The sequence below is a fragment of the Trachypithecus francoisi genome, unplaced genomic scaffold (assembly GCF_009764315.1).
Source record: "Trachypithecus francoisi isolate TF-2019V2 unplaced genomic scaffold, Tfra_2.0 Lachesis_group15, whole genome shotgun sequence".
NCBI classification, from domain to species: domain Eukaryota; kingdom Metazoa; phylum Chordata; class Mammalia; order Primates; family Cercopithecidae; genus Trachypithecus; species Trachypithecus francoisi.
In genome coordinates this window covers 97599687-97608732 of record NW_022681460.1, presented here as the reverse complement: position 1 = coordinate 97608732, position 9046 = coordinate 97599687, and the positions used below count along the sequence as shown (strand labels likewise).

Here is a 9046-nt window from a genome sequence, read left to right as displayed (position 1 = left end):
CCTGATTGCAAAACCTACTGCAAAGCTACAGTAATTAAAACAGTGTAGTGCTGCCATAAGGACGGACATGTACACCAAAGGAATACAATAAGGACCCTAGAAATAAACTCTTACATATATGGCCCAGTGATTTTTAGTAGGGGAAAAGGGTAATCTTTTCAGTAAATGGTGCTGGTAAAACTAGATATTCACATACAAAAAAATAAAGTTGGCCCCTTTATACTATTTACAAAATTTAGCTCAAAATGGATAAAAGACCTAAATGTAAGAGCTAACACTATAAACCTCTTAGAAGAAAACACATAGGAAAATTTTTATGACATTGGATTTGGCAATAATGTCTGAAATATGATAGCAAAAGCACAGGCAACAAAGAAAAAATACATGAATTGGACTTCATCAAATTATAATTTTTTTTGGATCAAAGGACATTATCAAAAGAGTGAAAAGACAACCCACTAAATGAGAGGAAATATTTGCTAAACATATTCCTGATAAGAATTTATATTCAGAATATGTAAAGAACTCCTATAACTCAACAACAACAAAAAACAAACAGCACAGTTCAAAAATGAAAAAAGGACTTGAATAGACATTTCACCAGAGAAGATACATAAATGGCCAATCAGCATATCAAAAGATGCTCAACATCATTCATCATTAAGGAAATGCAACTCAAAACCACATGGGGGCCGGGCACAGTGGTTCACATCTGTAATCCCAGCATTTTGGAAGGCAGAGGCAGGTGGATCACAAGGTCAAGAGATCAAGACCATCCTGGCCAACATGGTAAAACTCTGTCTCTACTAAAAATAAAAAATTAGCCGGGTGTGGTGGCAGGCACCTAAAATCCCAGCTACTCAGGAGGCTGAGGCAGGAGAATCACTTGAATCTGGGAGGCAGAGGTTGCAGTGAAATAAGATTGCACCTCTGCACTCCAGTCTGGCGACAAAGCAAGACTCCTCTCGAAAAAAAAAATAATAATAATAATTAAAACAAAAAAACAAAATAAACCACAATGGGATACCGCTTCACACCAATTAGGATGGCCACCAAAGAAAGAAAAGAACATGTTTTGGAACATCGTTCATCACAAAAAGGAATTAAATTCTGATATATGGGATAAGAAAAATAAACCTGGGACTTGGCCACAGGCCATGGAGTCAGTGCCTGCCTCAAGGGATGGGGCTGCAGGGTGTGTAGGAGCCCTGGGCCTACTGCACAATACGGGATGGTGAACCAGGAGGCCACGGTGTAGCACCGACGTTTGCGGAGGAGGTGGGTGCTCGCCCTGGTCTTTGGGCTGTCACTCATCTACTTCCTCAGGAGCACCTTCAAGCTGGAGGAGAGGTGAGTCAAAGAGAGGAATCTCCTCCAGGTTCAAGACCACGATCAGTCCATTCTGTGTAAAGTGCAGTTTAACTCGGGCAATGGTAGTCACCCCAGCAATTAGTGCCACAACTCCATTCGAGGGGAGCACCTCATCATGAATGAACTATGTATATGAGAGGAAAGATTTGCTGGTGAATGGCTGCTGCAACGTTAATGTCCCTACCACAAAGCAATACTGCTGTGATGGCTGCTGGCCCAACTGCTGCTGCAACTGCAATGTCCCTAGCACAAAACAATACTGCTGCCATGGCTGCTGGTCCAGTGGCTGCTGCAACATTAACATCCGTGGAACAAAGCAATACTGCTGCCATGGCTGCTGGCCCAACCGCTGCTTCAACATCAACATCCCTGGAACAAAGCAATATTACTGCAATGGCTGCTGGCCCAGCGGCTGCTGCAACATCAATGTCCCTGGCACAAAGCAATACTGCTGTGATGGCTGTTGACCCAGCGGCTACTGCAATACATCAACATCTCTGGCACAAAGCAATACTGCTGTGATGGCTGTTGGCCCAACGGCTGCTGCAACTGCAATATCCTAGCACAAAGCAATACTGCTGCCATGGCTGCTGGCCCAGCGGCTGCTGCAACATTAACATCCTTGGAACAAAGCAATACGGCTGCCATGGCTGCTGGCCCAACTGCTGCTGTAGCGTCAATGTCCCTAGCACAAAGCAATACTGCTGCCATGGCTGCTGGCCCAACCGCTGCTGTAACGTCAATGTCCCTAGCACAAAGCAATACAGCTGCCATGGCTGCTGGCTCAACCGCTGCTGTAACGTCAATGTCCGTAGCACAAAGCAATACAGCTGCCATGGCTGCTGGCCCAACCGCTGCTGTAACGTCAATGTCCGTAGCACAAAGTAATATAGCTGCCATGGCTGCTGGCCCAACCGCTGCTGTAACGTCAATGTCCCTAGCACAAAGCAATACTGCTGCCATGGCTGCTGGCCCAACCTCTGCCAGCCCAACCGCTGCTGCAACATCAACATCCCTGGAACAAAGCAATACTGCTGCCATGGCTGCTGGCCCAGAGGCTGCTGCAACATCAACGTCCCTGGAACAAAGCAATACTGCTGCCATGGCTGCTGGCCCAGAGGCTGCTGCAACATCAACGTCCCTGGAACAAAGCAATACTGCTGTGATGGCTGCTGCCCCAGCAGCTGCTGCCCAACAAGCAGCTTCTCTTGGAGTGCTTCCCCAGTCGGGCAGCTGGGGCATTCCAGAACCTCTTCATGGCAGTTGAAGAACATTTTGAGTTGTGCCTGGCCACATGCAGAACCTCAACCCAGAGCAGGCAACATAAGAACAACTACCAGGACCCCATAGCAAAGTCTTGCTAAGGAGAAAGCCCACCCAAGCTCTTCCCTGCATGACGGGTGCAGGGGACTTGCTTCAGCTTGGGCAAAGAGGCCCCACCAAAGAACTTGCCTCCTAAGGCATGGTTTCAGCACAAGGAAACCTCGGCTTTGACACCTTCTCGTGTTGTCATCTTTGGCTTCACTCACCACCTGGGCTTACCAGATGCAACTCTTCTGCAAAGCAGCGTGGACCCTCTACCCGGTCCCATTCGCGAAAGATAAAACCTCAGGCTGGGCTCAGGGAGTGACTTTCTTGGACCACTCAACCCTGGGACTGCACAAGGACCTGTAACTTGTGTTGTCAGGGGGCTGGTGTCACTTTCAGGTGTTTGCTTCTTTGTTTGTTTGTTTTGTGACAGAGTCTAGCTCTGTCACCCAGGCTGGAGCGCAGTGGCACGATCTAGGCTCACTGCAACCTCTGCCTCGCGGGTTCAAGCCATTCTCCTGCCTCAGCCTCCTGAGTAGCTGGGATTACAGGCACCTGCCATCACGCCCAGCTAATTTTTGTAATTTTAGTAGAGACGGGGTTTCACTCTGTTGGCCAGGCTGGTCTTGAACTCCTGACTTCATGATCTGCCCACCTCGGCCTCCCAGAGTGCTGGGATTACAGGCATGAGCCACCACACCTGGCCATCGCTTTCAGTTTTGATTATAATTTTGTAAAATTATTTATTGGATTCCTTTGGAGTAGCAGGAAAATTACAATGTTTTATGTTGGAAAACGCCTTGCCATTCTAGTTGAACATGTTCAAGGACATGTTCTGTTGTTGTTTTTTTGTTCTTGAGTTTCCTGAGTTAAATTATCCCTTCACCCAGAAAACATGTTCTGTCTTTTAGGGCGTGGATGTTCTCTAGGCAGTTATTTTTGTTTTTATTTCAACAGTATCAAGAGTAGGCCCTGAACATAGCCTCTTAACCATATCCTGGCACCTAAAATTATCTAAAAACTCAGACACTCTTCTAACTGCAAGATTTCTAGCAGTTGGCACCCCGTGCCTGCCCTCCGGTTCCTTTCTAGAGGGGGTTGAATGTACTCATATACCCTATGGGAGAGCACTGTTTTAGCAGAAATGTAACTTCTCATCCTGGAGGAATTTGTTCTCATTTCTTTTGCCACTTAAAATTAACTGTGGGCTGCTTAGTCTCAGGTACAATGGGAGCTTCAGAAAGGTCAGAGGCAAACTCCTCCCCTGTTCTGTCAACAGAAACCCAATGTTAAGGCAATTTCTAAACAGAGATGCACATAGCAGCTTACTATTTAAAAAAAAAAAAAAAAGAGGCCGGGCACGGTGGCTCATGCCTGTAATCCCAGCACTTTGGGAGGCGGACGCAGGCAGATCACATGAGGTGAGGAGTTCAAGGCCAGTCTGGCCAACATGGCAAAACCTCGTCTCTACTAAAACACAAAAATTAGCCAGGCATGGTGGTGCACACCTGTAATCCTAGCTAGCTGGGAGGCTGAGGTAGGAAAATTGCTTGAACCTGGGAGGCAGAGGTTGCAGTGAGTTGAGATTGCGACACTGCACTCCAGCCTGGGAGACAAAGCCAGATTCCATCTCAAAAAAGGAGAAAAGAAAAAAAGAGAGAGAGAGAGAAATAAAATCCTTTATAGACAAGCAAATGCTGAGAGATTTTGTCACCACCAGGTCTGCCTTACAAGAGCTCCTGAAGGAAGCACTAAACATGGAAAGGAACAACCGGTACCAGCCACTGCAAAAACATACCAAATGGTAAACACCATTGACACTATGAAGCAACTGCATCAACTAACGGGCAACATAACCAGCTAGCATCATAATGACAGGATCAAATTCACACACAATAATATTAATCTTAAATGTAAACAGGCTAAATGTCCCAATTAAAAGACACAGACTGGCAAATTGGATAAAGAATTAAGACTGATCAGTGTGCTATATTCAGGAGACCCATCTGACGTGCAGAGACACACATAGGCTCAAAATAAAGGGATGGAGGAAGATCGACCAAGCAAATGGAAAGCAAAAAAAAAGCAGGGGTTGCAATCCTAGTCTCTGATAAAACAGACTTTAAACCAACAAAGATCAAAAGAGACAAAGAAGGCCATTACATAATGGTAAAGGGATCAATGCAACAAGAAGAGCTAACTACCCTAAGTATATAAGCACCCAATACGGGAGCACCCAGATTCATAAAGCAAGTTCTTAGAAACTTAGACTCTCACCCAATAATAGTAGGAGACTTTAACACTGCACTGTCAATATTAGACAGATCAATGAGATAGAAAATTAACAAGGATATTCAAGTCTTGAACTCATCTCTGGACCAAGCGGACCTAAGAGACATCTACAGAACTCCCTACCCTAAATCAACAGAATATACATTCTTCTCAGCACCACATCACACTTATTCTAAAACTGACCACATAATTGGAAGTAAAACACTCCTCAGCAAATGCAAACAAACAGAAATCATAACAAACTCTCTCAGACCACAGTGCAATCAAATTAGAACTCAGGATTAAGAAACTCACTCAAAACTGCACAACTACATGGAAACTGAACAACCTGCCCCTGAATGACTGATGGGTGAATAACAAAATTAAGGCAGAAATAAATAAGTTCTTTGAAACCAATGAGAACAAAGATACAATGTACCAGAATCTCTGGGACACAGCTAAAGCAGTGTTTAGAGTGAAATTCATAGTACTAAATGCCCACAAGAGAAAGCAGGAAAGACCTAAAATCGACACCCTAACATCACAATTAAAAGAACTAGAGAAGCAAGAGCAAACACATTCAAAAGCTAGCAGAATACAAGGAGATAGAGACACGACAAACCCTTCAAAAAAATCAATGAACCCAGGAGCTGGTTTTTTTAAAAAAGATCAACAAAATTGATACACTGCTAGCCAGACTAATAAAGAAGAAAACAGAAGAATCAAAGAGATGCAATAAAAATTGATAAAGGGGATATCACCACTGATCCCACAGAAATACAAACTACTGTCAGAGAATACTATAAACACCTCTACACAAATAAACTAGAAAATCTAGAAGAAATGGATAAATTCCTGGACACATATACCCTCCCAAGTCTAAATCAGGAAGAAGTCAAATCCCTGAATAGACCAATAACAAGTTCTGAAATTGAGGCAGTAATTAATACCCTACCAACCAAAAAAGTCCAGGACCTGACAGATTCACAGCCGAATTCTACCAGAGGTACAAAAAGGAGCTGGGACCATTCCTTCTGAAACTATTCCAATCAAAAGAAAAAGAGGGATCCTCCCTAGCTCATTTTATGAGGCCAGCATCATTCTGACACCAAAACCTGACAGAGGCACACAATAAAAGAAAATTTCAGGCCAATATCCTTGAAGAATATTGATGCAAACATCTTCAATAAAAGACTGGCAACCCAAATCCAACGGCATATCAGAAAGCTTATCCACCACGATCAAGTCGGCTTCATTCCTGGGACTCAAGGCTGGTTCAACATACACAATCAATAAACATAATCCATCACATAAACAGAACCAATGACAAAAACCACATACTTATTTCAATAGATGCAGAAAAGGCCTTTGACAAACTTCAACACTCCTTCATGCTAAAAACTCTCAATAAACTAGGTATTGATGGAATATATCTCAAAATAGTAAAAGCTATTTATGACAAGCCCACAGCCAATATCATACTGAATAGGAAAAACTGGAAGCATTCCCTTTGAAAACCAGCACTAGACAAGGATGCCCTCTCTCACCACTCCTATTCAACATAATATTGGAAGTTCTGGCCAGGGAAATCAGGTAAGAGAAAGAAATAAAGGGTATTCAAATAGGAAGAGAGGAAGTCAAATTGTCTCTGTTTGCAGACATGATTGTATATTTAGAAAACCCATTGTCTCAGCCCAAAATCTCCTTAAGCTGATAAGCAACTTCAGCAAAGTCTCAGGATACAAAGTCAGTGTGCAAAAATCACAAGCATTCCTGTACACCAATAATAGACAAAAAGAGAGACAAATCACGAGCGAACTCCCATTCACAATTGCTACAAAGAGAATAAAATACCTAGGAATCCAACTTACAAGGTATGTGAAGAACCTCTTCAAGGAGAACTACAAACCACTGCTCAACGAAATAAGACAGGACACAAACAAATTGAGAAACAATCCATGCTCATGGATAGGAAGAATCAATATCATGAAAATGGCCATACTGCCCAAAGTAATGTATAGATTCAATGCTATCCCCATGAAGCTACCATGGACTTTCTTCACAGAATTTTTTAAAAAACTAAATTTCATATGGAACCAAAAAAAGAGGCTGCATAGCCAAGACAATCCTAAGCAAAAAGAACAAAGCTGTAGGTATCACACTACCTGACTTCAAGCCATCCTACAATGCTACAGTGACCAAAACAGCATGGTGCTGGTACCAAAACAGATCTATAGACCAATGAAACAGAACAGAGGCCTCAGAAATAACACCACATATCTACAACCATCTGATCTTTGACAAACCTGACGAAAGCAAGCAATGAGGAAAGGATTCCCTATTTAATAAATGATGTTGGGAAAACTGGTCAGCCATATGCAGAAAACTGAGACTGGACCCCTTCCTTATACCTTACACAAAAATTAACTCTAGATGGATTAAAGACTTAAACATAAGACCTAAAACCAAAAAAAACCCTAGAAGAAAACCTATGCAATACCATTCAGGACATAGTCATGAGCAAAGACTTCATGACAAAACACCAAAAGCTATGGCAACAAAAGCCAAAATTGACAAATGGGATCTAATTAAACTAAAGAACTTCTGCACAGCAAAAGACACTGTCATCAGAGTGAACAGGCAACCTACAGAATGGAAGAAAATTTTTGCAACCTACCCATCTGACGAAGGTCTAATATCCAGAATCTACAAGAACTTAACCAAATTCATAAGAAACAAACAACCCCATCAAAAAGTGGGTGAAGGATATGAACAGACACTTCTCAAAAGAAGACATCTATGCAGCCAACATACACATGAAAAAAATGCTCATCATCACTGGTCATCAGAGAAATGCAAATCAAAACCACAATGAGATACCATCTCACACCAGTTAGAATGGCACTCATTAAAAAGTCAGGAAATAAGACATACTGGAGAGGATGTGGAGAAATAGGAACACTTTTACACTGTTGGTGAGACTGTAAACTAGTTCAATCATTGTGGAAGACAGTGTGGTGATTCCTCAAGGATCTGGAACCAGAAATACCATTTGACTCAGCCATCCCATTACTGGGGATATACCCAAAGGATTATAAGTCATTCTACTATAAAGACACATGCACACATATGTTTATTGCAGCATTGTTCACAATAGCAAAGACTTGGAACCAACCCAAATGCCCATCAATGACAGATTGGATAAAGAAAATGTGGCACATATACACCATGGAATACTATGCAGCCATAAAAAAGAATGAGTTCATGTCCTTTGCAGGGACATAGGTGAAGCGGGAAGCCATCATTCTCAGCAAACTAACACAGGAACAGAAAACCAAACACCACGTTCTCACTCATAAGAGGGAGCTGAACAGTGAGAACACATGGACACAGGGAGGGGAATATCACACACCGTGGCCTGTCGGAAGGTGGGGGGCTAGGGGACGGATAGCATTATGAGAAATACCTAATGTAGATGATGGGTTGACAGGTGCAGCAAACCACCATGGCACGTGTATACCTACGTTACAAACCTGTATGTTCTGCACATGGATCCCAGAACTTAAAATATAATAATAATAATAATAAAAGGCCGGGCACGGTGGCTTATGCCTGTAATCCCAGCACTTTGGCAGGCCGAGGCGGGCATATCACCTGAGGTCAGGAGTTCGAGGCCAGCCTGGCCAACATGGCAAAACCCCATCTCTACTAAAAATACAAAATTAGCCAGGCATGGTGGTGCACACCTGTAATCCCAGCTACTCGGGAGGCTGAGGCAGGAGAATCACTTGAACCCAGGAGCTGGAGGTTACAGTGAGCTGAGATGGAGCCATTGCGCTCCAGCCTGGACAACAAAAGTGAAACTCAGTCTCAAAAAAAAAAAAAAAAAAAAAATTAGCTAGGCGTGGTGGCACGTGCCTGTAATCCTAGCTACTACGGAGGCAGGAGAATTGCTTGAACCCGGGAGGCGGAGGTTGCAGTGAGCCAAGATCATGCCATTGCACTCCAGCCTCGGAGACAAAGCCAGATTCCATCTCAGAAAAAAAAGAAGAACCTCGGAAACGTCATGCTAAGACCAAGAGGTCACACACCAAAG

At 43.2% G+C, this 9046-nt stretch overlaps 1 pseudogene; it reads left to right on the top strand.

Annotated features, from left to right (window-relative positions):
- The first annotated feature begins 1231 nt into the window (after positions 1-1231).
- On the top strand, positions 1232-2768 carry LOC117098092 (annotated as a pseudogene).
- Positions 2769-9046: the final 6278 nt, after the last annotated feature.